This window comes from Prionailurus viverrinus, chromosome D2 (assembly GCF_022837055.1).
Source record: "Prionailurus viverrinus isolate Anna chromosome D2, UM_Priviv_1.0, whole genome shotgun sequence".
Classification (NCBI taxonomy): domain Eukaryota; kingdom Metazoa; phylum Chordata; class Mammalia; order Carnivora; family Felidae; genus Prionailurus; species Prionailurus viverrinus.
Genome location: NC_062571.1, coordinates 69,808,573 through 69,819,767, shown reverse-complemented (window position 1 = coordinate 69,819,767; position 11,195 = coordinate 69,808,573). Strand labels below are relative to the sequence as shown.

General features: G+C 43.1%; 1 pseudogene; it reads right to left on the bottom strand.

Moving 5' to 3' along the window:
* Positions 1-594: 594 nt before the first annotated feature.
* Positions 595-2,736, bottom strand: LOC125147623 (guanine nucleotide-binding protein-like 1; annotated as a pseudogene).
* Positions 2,737-11,195: the final 8,459 nt, after the last annotated feature.

The window sequence follows — 11,195 nt, the reverse complement described above, 5'->3', positions numbered from 1 at the left end:
TTCCTCCACAGGTTTTGCACAGAACTTCAAATACCATGGAACAAATATAGAGAGCACAAAAAAAGTTATCTTCCTTGCTTGGTAGGTAAGGCCTTTCCAAGAGAAGTTACTACATTGCCATCAGAGTGACATGAAATAGAGAGCCTGAGGGGTCTTTGATGTTTTGCCCACTTTGGCCATTGAACAAAACCCCAAATGACTTACATTTCTTTCTTCTTCCTTGGTAGCACTTAGGTTGTGGTTTTAATTGAGGATGAGATGGGGAGCTCCTCTGTTAGTTGAACAGAATGTCTTCTTCAATGATTCAATGCATCTATTTAGCTCTCTTTGCATATAACGAAGAGCCATATGACCAATCATCTTCAAGGAGAAAGCATCTAATATTGAACAGTTACTGCATTTCAGACTTCATGCTAGTGCCATAGGTTTTGTTTTTTTGTTTTTTTTGTTTTTTTTGTTTTTGTTTTTTTTTGTTTTTGTTTTTTTTACAATGCAGACAATCTTTATTCACAATTGGGATGGCAGAGGGGAGGTACCCTCAGGTCAGTCCAAAAGCAGAGATACTGGATGGAGCAGATGGCGCAGGGCAAGGACTCAGCACTTGTCCTCACCCAGTAGGGCGTTAAGGGTTTCGGGCAGCCAGGCTGGACCCTGGAGCTGAAGTTGGGGTGTCCTCATCCCCTTCCCCCTCCTCATCCACATCTCGGTCCTCCTCTCCCTCCTCCTCACAGGAGCTGCTCAGCTCTTCTTCCTCCTCCTCCTCCTCGTCACCTGCTGGCCCCACCCTGCCCTGCCAAACCACCAGCTCTGTGGTCTCCAGATGGGACTCCCAGTTGCCTTTCTGTTCACTGTAGCCTGGCGGCTGAAAACACAGGCTGAGGCGGCCATCCAGTGCCAGCTGCAGGAGGCTATTGGCTGCTCTGTACACATCATTCCGGGCTGCCTTGGCTATCATATAACCATGTTTCTCTGTCCGGGCTTCACAGATGTCCCAGGCACACCAGGGATGTTCTGCTGAGGGATCCTTGGCCTCTGGGTGGTGCAGGTGAAGCAGGACCTGCACAGGGATTCCAGAGGCCAGATAGCCCACTGCAGTGTGTGGCTCCTGGATTTGGGCAATGGGGTAGATCCCCGCCAACAGCTGCAACTGCCTGGGCAGAGGGAGGGGAATATGAGTCCAGGGCAGTCACAGAGCTTCACAGAGGGGGTGAGAAAGTAGGTCTGAAAGTATTGGGTATGGCCGAGGGTTCTGGAGACACTCACGACCTACCGCCCCACCAGCCCGTTGATCAGCGAGGATTTTCCCACATTTGGGAAACCCATACAGCCAATGGTCACCACTCCGTCTTTGCAGCGCTCCCGGGTTGGGCTGGTAAGTTGAGGAAGTCCCAAATATATGAGCCCAATATTTTAAAAATTGTTTTACAGATGGGGCAACTGCGGAATTTAAGTATTGTATCCAGTTACCCAGAGCTAGTAAGAGGGAGTATCGGCAGCAGACCCACACATTGTGCAGATAACCACATACTCATATAGTTACCTTGATTTTTTATCAGTTTTTAAATAATAATTTTGCTATTGCCAGTGTTAAAGACTACTCTATCATTAGTTATAGTAATGTCACCATTTTTCCCTTGGATTTTTTTGAGGATGAACACATTGACTGTAAATTATAATAGTTCTGCCACGTTCTTCTCACTCTTTGTCCTTTTTCCCTTGTCTTATTATTTTAGTTAGGTTCTGAAAAGCAATGTGACACAAAAGCCATAGTAATGGGTCTATTTTTATATTTCATAGCCTTAATGCAAATATTTTTTAATATTTAACCATTAAGAATGGTATTTGATATAGGACTTTGGGAGACTAGCTTTATCACATCTAAGAAGACTCTTATTCCAATGTTGCTGGAATTCTTTTCTAAACATATATTAGTGTTGAATTTTGTGAATGCTTCATATGATTTTTTTCCGTGTGTTCATGTACATTTCTTCAGAGGCTGTAGAACTACAGCCTCCAATCCAGAAAATTCTAATATTTGGCCCTGAAAGCCTTTTCCAGTTTTAAATAGAGATTGACAAATGTGATTTGGGGTTCACCTAGTTAGAATGCTCTACAGGAAAAAAAGCAAAACTTTGTGACATTTCATTCCATATTCCATGTGGTTTTAACTAACATTTCACCTTAGCAAGCAGCTCTTGTTTATTTTTACATGTCCGGTTGGTAAAAACAAAAGTAGAACGATAAACTTCTTTCCCCCTTCTTTGAACTGTTTGTAGCAGCGGCAGTGTGAGAGCCATCAAGATGAAATTAGATTGTGTATGGTTGTGTCTCCTGACATACTCCTAGCCTCTTGAAAGCCCCCTGCACACTGGAAGCCATACAGCCTGGGAAACCAATACCAGATTTTTTGATGTTGGAATCCGTCTCCCTCCTCCAGATGCCTCCAACTCTGGAAATATGGGGCCAACCTGTCTCTGAAAAATTGAGCTTTTTAGAAGTTTCAAGGACAAAGGTTTAACTCTTGTGGTGGCTCCAAACCGCAAATGCTTTCGCATGCGAGTTGTTCATGTTTGACATTTGGGCTCAGAGAAAAATAGTTTCCACTCTCCGTGGCTCGGGGTGGCAGAAGTCCCAGTTCCAGTTCTGGCTGCGTCATGTCATGCCTCTTGACCTTGCTTACCTCTTCTGTAATAGGAAGCAATTGAACTCTATAACGTACTGACATCCAGGTTCCATTTCTAGGAACCATGGGGTGCTGACAGCTTTTATGTCTCTTTCTGTCTTTCCCGTTGGCCTGCTTATGCCTCTCCAAGGACGTCTGAGTACAAGTGCAATCACAGTCACTTATCCTATGTTGAAGATAACTGTGCCCATCAATCCAGGTTGGACCACACAGTAGATGTGAAGATAATGGATAAGTCATGACTCTTTTATTTGCATGTGAAAGAATGCGCTCAAAGTTGCTTAAGCAAAAATAGGCTGGTGTAATGGAAAGTCCAGGGAATAGACAGTCTTCACACACAACTGGATCCAGGTGTTCAAAGAATTGTGTCAGAACGAGTCCCTCTCCTCTTCTCCCTGCCTCCTGGCTCAGTTCTCCTCCACATTGGCTGCATCCTTAGGCAGCTTTCCCCACACCAGCTTTAGCTTGCATTAGACCCTTAGTATAAAATCCTTTTCCCAATAGTCTCACCCAAAGTCTTGAGCAGTCTCTTGTTTCTGCTTGCCAGTTATGGCTATGTCAGTCAGGGTCTCACCAGGAAATAGGAATGGGATGATTTGAGGAGAGTTGAATGAAAGGACTACTCTCAAACTATGGGCAGTGTGTAGGAAAACTACAGGGAACTCTGGGGTCATAACACTGAGGTCTTATTATTATTCCTAGGTTTGAAAACAGAAAGGGCTGTCTGCCAGGAGTTATGACCTTTGGTTAACAGTTGCAGTGAACCCAGGTGAATACATAGCTTACTCTTGAACTCCTTCCTCCTCCTTCTTTCTTTATTTTTCTTTTTTAAATTAATTTTTTAAGGTTTATTTATTTTTGAGAGAGAGAGAGAGAGAGAGAGAGAGAGAGAGAGAGAGAGACAGAGCATGAGCAGGGGAGGGGCAGAGAGAGGGAGACACAGAATCGGAAGCAGGTTCCAGGCTCTGAGCTGTCAGCACAGAGCCAGACGCAGGGCTCCAACTCATGAACCGCAAGATCATGACCTGAGTTGAAACTGGACGCTTAACTGACTGAGCCAGCCAGGCACCCCATCTCCTTCTTTCTTGCACAAAGCAGGGTGCAGAGGGATGGAGAGTGGACTCAGGAGTCAAATGGGATATCCATCCTGTGCTCATTTTTTAATCAGTCCCCATAACCAGTGGAAAATAGTGTCTGATTGGTCAGACCTGAATCCATGCTCATCCTTGGAGCTGAGGACGAGGTCAAGCTGAACTTGAAATGAACTAAGTGTGTGTGTGTATGTGCATGCGCGTGTGCACACACACACACATGCGCACACACATGCGCATGTGTGCACATGCAGGCTTATGTTTGCTCAGCAAAAACCAAGGTGAGTTGCCAGAATAAGAGGGAACAGAGTATAGGCTGGCAAAATTAGCAGGAGACCACCATGGAGCAAATGCATTTCTGGCACTTGTTCTAATCTCAGAGAGCCAATATCTTCCCTTGGCCTTTTCGTCCTGGGACCTGCGTGAGGCTTCATTGGCAGAGATGGTCTTGGCTGCTGAGGATCTGTCTCTTCACCTTACACGGATGTTGGTGATGATCTCCAGACAAAAGTCAGCCCCCTGTGCAAAGTTCCTTGAAAAACATGCTTCACATGCTGATGGGCTGGTCTGACCAGGGCTTCAATTTGAGTTGACCTTTGGCTCCCCGTCCACTGCCTCTAAGCCTTGCTCATTCCAGGTCAGTGTGTGCTGTCCTTTTCCCTGTCCCTTGAGACACAACTCCAGTTCCTTTTCTTCATCTGCAATGCCAAACTCAGCCAACAATTTTCCCCTCTGTTTTCCATTCCATGTGTTATTTCCCATTTCAGGTGCTCAGATCCAGAATTCCAACAGCTTGCAATAAAGCCAATTTTTTTTGAGCTAATTGCCCTAGAATACTTTTCTGCTGCAAGGTGGAATTCTAGGGACTGCAGCTCTAGACAGCTCCCCCCACTCCCTGCCTACACACACACACACACACACACACACACACAGATTGTGCACTTTCCCAGTGCTCAGTAGAGTGAATCATTACGGTCTACACAGCAGTCATTTGGTGAACAAAAGCACTTAGAATTGTGGTCACAGTAGAGTGACACATGAGGAAGAGCAAAGTGGGAGGGAGAGAAGACCAAGGGGGGAAATAGTGTAATTCTGAGCTTTGCTGGAGTAGTATCTTCAAACTCTAAACCAGAACGGTCCCCAGAAACTCAACTCTGTCCTCCTTCTCATCCCCTCTTCTCCCTGCCCCAAGAGAGGAATAAATGGGAATTGTGCACTTAAAATGACAAGGAAAACAGAGATGTATTTTCTCAGGAAGACAGCAAAATGCCTGTCACTGTTTACATGAGGCACTGAGCATGTGTCTTTAGTAGAGTCATAAATATTTTTCCTGGGAGGGAGTATAAGCACTCACACTGCACTTGTTGCTATGGCAGCTGGGCAATTTTAAATACCTAGAAATAGCAAGTCATTAGTTCGTTGGGTCTCCTTTTTTTCAGGACCAGCAGCAATTTCTGTTCTTTCCCAAGGATTTTTTTCTTTGCCATTGGAGGCCTCCCTTGGGCTGTCCCTCTCTTGGTTTCCCTGAGACTATGATAGTCTATCCATATAAGGAGAAGTCGATCCTTGCTAAGCCCATGAAGCGTTGTGACTTTGGGTGGTTAACCTAATTGTTCTTGCCTCAGTTGCTGTATTTGTGACGTGGGGAAAATAATTGCATCTCACTATTGTGAATATTGAGTGGGATAATGCAAGTAAGTGCAGAGCACTGTGCCTGGCATTAGAAAATTTGGTTCTTCCTATTAAAAAGGAAAATAGGAATTAGGGGGCTTTGTAATAAGTGGCAGGAGTTCAGATGGGGTAAGCTGAGAAGGTTTTGTGATTAGACCTGAGAGCATAGGTGAGAGTGATTGGTCCTCCTCTGCCCCATCACTTCTCCTATTTCCTGATTTTTAAAAAAATATTTATTTATTTTTGTGTGAGAGAGTCAGAGCACGAGGGGAAGAGGGGCAGAGAGAGAGGGCAACACAGAATCTGAAGCAGGCTCCAGGCTCTGAGCTGTGAGCATAGAGCTCGATGCAGGTCTTGAACTCATGGACCATGAGATCATGACCTGAGCCAAAGTCGGACACCTAACCGACTGAGCTACCCAGGTACCCCTCCTATTTCCTGATCTCATGTCTTGGTTAACTCCTGCTTTTTTGGACTTCCACTCTGCCTGTTCTCTCCAACAGGATTGCTATGGTAGTAGTAGATGCCATGAGGACAAAGACTGTGGCTCTACTGACTCTTTGGGTCCTCCAAGGTCCCTGGCACAATGTTTTGTACAGAGTAAGTGCTCAAGAAGTATTTAGGGTTGTTACCTACATGGAAAAGAGGGCATCCCAAGCAGGGGGAAAGGCTGACGAACACCTGGCATTGGGAAGATTTTGGCCTCTCAGGGAAATTCTTTCCCAGTCTCCTGACTCTCATTTTCCTTTGGTTGAGATTCAGTTCATCTACAGTTCAGGAACTTGTAGATTCAGTCAACTGGCCCCCCAGAAACCATTCAGGAAGAAGCTTCCATGCTCCATGGTATTGCATTTTCTGCATTGTAGGACTCAGCCCTGGTGGGGTACTGACCAGGAGAAAAATGGGAAAGGGGGACCTGAGCAGACACCAAAGGAGTACAAAGCTACACTCAGTCTTTCTTGTCTTTCTTTGCCTTTTGAAAATACATTGTTTTTAGTAAGTAATGTATAAATTTGATCTTAATTGTGGAACTATTCAAGCAAATAGATAAAAGTATCATTATATATATTGTTATATATAATATTCTATATATATATACCAAACATTCTATATATTCATAAAGAAAAATATACCTTTGTGTTTTGTACATATTCTATTTAGTAAATGAGATTGTTCTGTATTTACTATCTTACAGCTTACTTTTTCTCCTTAGCTATCATAAAAATCTTATAGATTTTTCTGTCAATACTCAATCTTTTTCTTATTACTGTTGTTCCATAGTTTATTTAATTAATCATCTCCTAATGAAGATTTAGGTTGTTTTTAATTTTTCTGTATTGCAAAGAACAATGTAAAACATGAGTTGTTGTACACAGATACTTATTTACTCTAAGACAAATACCTTGCGATAGAATTTCTGGGCCTTTAATTAAGTCTTATTTTGTACCTTTAAGTTTTTATTTTCTTCATAAAGTTTTGGAAATTTTTGTGGGCATTATTCTTAGCTAGTTTCATAATTATATTTCTATTGAAAACAGAATCTATTGTTCCATTATATTTTGTGATGGGATAGCTTTGGTGTGCAGGAAAGCTACTGATTTTTTTTTAAATATTTGTTTGTTTGTTTAGTGAAAGCGGGGGTGGGGGGAGCAGAAAGAGAGGGAAAAAGAGAATCCCAAGTAGGCTCCGCAACACCAGCACAGAGCTCTATACTGTGAATCATGAAATCATGACCTGAATGGAAATCAAGAATCGGGTGCTTAATGAACTGAGCCACCCAGGTGCCCCCCAAAACTACTGATTTTTAAGTGCTGATATTCCTTTTGACTACTTTGATGGAGCTACTTCTGAATCCTAAAACTCTCTTAGATTTTCCAGTTCAGTCATCATATCATCTGCAAACAGTGAACTATCACTGTTTTCTAATACAAGCACTGTATTAGAAATAGAAGCACTATTTTCTAATGCTTCTATTGCATTTCTTTTTCTTATTGCATTTATGACACTATTTATGTGATTTTGGCTAACTTTTCGCTCTGTTTAACCTCATAGGTGACATATCTTAAGAATAGTCAGGAGGATATAGATTTACTGCTCTTTTGTGGAACTTCTGAGGAACAGTTATTTCTGCCATGAGAAATGGATGGTGATGACAGGAAAACACATAGGGCTAGATTCCAAGTAAGATGTAATGGGAAAAAAAAGATTGGAATGTTCTTTGAGTTGAAGAGCCATCTAAAGGTTGCCAACGACATCCACTAACCAAAAACCAGGCGGCCCTTATGGATGTGGCTATAGGCTTTTTACAAGTTTTTGTCTTGTGGCAAGTTTTGTCCTTGTGATTGGAAAAGAGGTTTCCAGACTTAATGTAGGCTTTTGCTGGGTCCCACCCAGATAGATAGACCCAGACAGATAACCATCATTTACACCTGTGAAGATGACAGTGTGAGATGCTCCTGACCTTGCCATGGTGAGACGTATGTTTTGGCTATACTGAGGACTGGTTTTCCTGATCCATCCACCTCCATTCTGATCAGTGGCCTACATTGTAAGGTAATGTCAAAGACTGGCAGTTTTAACAATGGAACAAAATAAGCTGATGGGATATATATCTAATCTACAAACTTTGATCTCTTTTGCACAAATCTCTGAATTATGGATTTAACCAAACTAATGGTGTGGTAGTAGGAGTGGAAGCTGACCAATGGGGAATTATCAGAGACATACTATAGAAATCAATATAATGAGGATCAGAAATTCTTGAGTATGGATGTGACCAAATTCAGTAGTCTTTCATCAGATCTTTGAGGGAGACTGTACCTCATATATCCTTGTGTTTCAGTGGTCACGAATCGCCTATTGCAGAAGGCTTCAAGTCACAGCTCCCTTTGGAAAGAGATTTTAGAGTTGTTCTGCCTCAGCGGAAGTTGGATTCTAATGTAATGCTTTAATTTTCATGATTTTAGACTCCTCCCCTCCTTCTCTTAAAAAAAAAAAAAATTTCGCCGAGAAATCCCTCCCCTGGAGTTCAGGGATAACAAGGAAGTTGCCGAACTTCAAGTGAAAACCTGAGACTTTAATGAAGTAGATTTTCTCATCTTCCTTCTTCTTCCCTCAAGAAAACTTCAAACTTTGGAACTCAGAATGGAACTGAAGGGCCTTGGGTAAATGTGCACAAAGATGAAATGACAATGTAGGCATCCTGGCTCAGGAACAGACGATCGTAATGATATTGCTTCTGTGTGTGTTCCCCTCTCTCTCTCATGTTCATTTCTTTCTGAGTAATGTTTTGGGCTCAGTGGAGAAGCTCATGATGTTTTTTGGTAGCTGAAATGAGGTTAAAGTAATGAAATTCTGCCAACTAAAGTTTGGGAGGAAAATGCTTAGTAGCTGCTGGGACACAGCCAGTTCCTGGGAAAGCGGTTGTGTAACCAGAAAAGGAACTCAGTAGTTTGTACAGCAGTGGATGGATCTCGAGCGTAGGTCCCAGCACTTTGGTGGACACTGGGGAGATTCTGGTTTGAAAATTAGTCAGAAATAAGTTTCTACTGGACTGTAAGCTCCATGAGGGCAAAACTGCTGTCCTCTTGGCCAGGGCATCTCAAATGTCTTGGCCACAAATATGTGCTTGGAAAATCAATTGAGTAAGTCCAAAGGGGATAAATTAGAGTGATACAGTAGATACCTCTGACACCTGTGTCACATCCCCTCCTCTCCCTCTGAATCATCGGCAGGTGCCTGGGAAATTTTAGACTCACTCCATGATACGCAGTATGCATGTCTTTCCTGCAAAGTATGATGTGTCTTCCTGCATTCTGCCTTGGGTCTGCTCTCAGGTCACCAGGGTTTGCATTGTCATGCAGTGCAAACTAGAAGAAGGGTAATGTTAGTGTTCTTGGGGTGTTAGGAGGACTGACACTAGCCAATGAGGTCTGGGAGCTGGTGGATATACGTTGGCAGATAAAGTCTCCTGTGTTCAAATGGGCAACTGTGAGAGATACCCTGTAGGTGTGGAAGAGAGTCCCAGTTGCTCAGGACAGTGACCTCAGTGATACACCGTGACACTGGTTTTTCCTCCTTCACTATCCTGTTTTTCTACCTCCCTCACTCTTGCTTCCCGAGATCATCTGCCAAATAAAACACTTGCACCCTAGCCCTTGGCTCTCACTCTGCTTTGGAGGAAACCCTAACTAAGACAAGTTTGTAGGAGAGGGGGCATAAACTTTTGTTTTTCCAAATGGGTCTTCCCATGATTTCAGTCTTGCTCATGTTCCACTATGAGCCACATTGGTGGCATCCTAACTATTAGGGATTTAGAGGATTAGCCCTGGGTCTGGCTGCTTGGGTTCACTACCTATAAGCTGTGTGACCCTGGGATTGGTCCTTAAAAAGATTAACAAAGTACCTCATTTTCTTTTTCTGTAAAATAAAGATAATAACAGTGCATAACTACCATGGTGACTATTCAAATGCAGTGAGAGCATGTTTGTGAAACTCTTTGGCACCATTCTGGCACATGTTAAGTGCTCAGCCATGCTAGCTTCCCCGAGGACAGTCACTTCTCATGTGATGCTACTTTCAATCTTTTTATAAACTGTGGCTGTCTGTGTATACCTATTATCCGTCTACCTCAAGTGTGAGTTTCTGAGGACTGGAACCTGTGGCTTTTCCATATTAATGCGCCCTGCTGTCCATCATTGTGACTTAAACAGAGTAGGCATCCAATGGCGTTATATGAATGAAAGAATGTCCTTGCTGTTATTGGCAGCGATTTGAATAGGAGCAGCCTATTCTCAAAACCTGGATGTCTGGAATCACTGTACTGTCCTTCGGAAGCAAAGACTGACCTCTCATGGCAAGGACTTTGGAGTATATTTTCCAGAAACATCATCATTATTGGATGGCATTTGTAATTGATCGAGTCATTCAGAGTAGGAATTTATTTTTTCCTCTCTATTAGGGCTATCCAATAGAACTTCCTTTGATGCTGGGAATGTTTTTTCTGCTTTCTAATGCAGTAGCCACCAGACACATGTGGCTCTTGAGCACTTGAAATGTGACTGAGAAAGTGAACTTTAAAGTTTATTTGCTTTTAAATAATTTGAATATAAAGAGCCACACATGATTAGGATCCACAGTCCTGGCCAAATAGTGCAGTACTCTGTGGTTCCAGCACCTAGCCTGTGCCTGGGGTTGGTGCTGACACGTTTGCTCAGGGAAAGAGTGAGTGCTTGCTAAACCCTTATCTTTCCATACCTATTCTCTTCTTTTTTGGAAAATGTTTATTTATTTATTTTTGAGAGACAGAGAGAGTGCAAGTTGGGGAGGGGCAGAAAGAATAGGGGACAGAGGATCTAAAGTGGGCTCCGTGCTGACTGCAGAGAGCCCGATGCGAGGCTCAAACTCTCCAACCGCGAGATTATGACCTGAGCCACCCAGGCACCCCAATATCTGTTCTCTTCTTTGCCTTCCCCAACTGCCCTGGGAGGAAGCAGAGTAGAGCGATTATGTCTTACAGGTGGTGATGGTGATGACACCACTGTCTGTGCTCCTACCATCACCACTACTCCTAGTAATGATAGCAACAATGGACAGATGTTGAGTTACTTCAGTCATGTGTTAGGTAATTTAGACATCCTGTCTTCTTATTTATTCCTCATAATGACTCCATGAGGTGGTCTCTTATTTTGGACTGCCCCTTGTATTAGTCTTCTAGGGCTGCCATTACATAATACCACAGACTGGGGGCT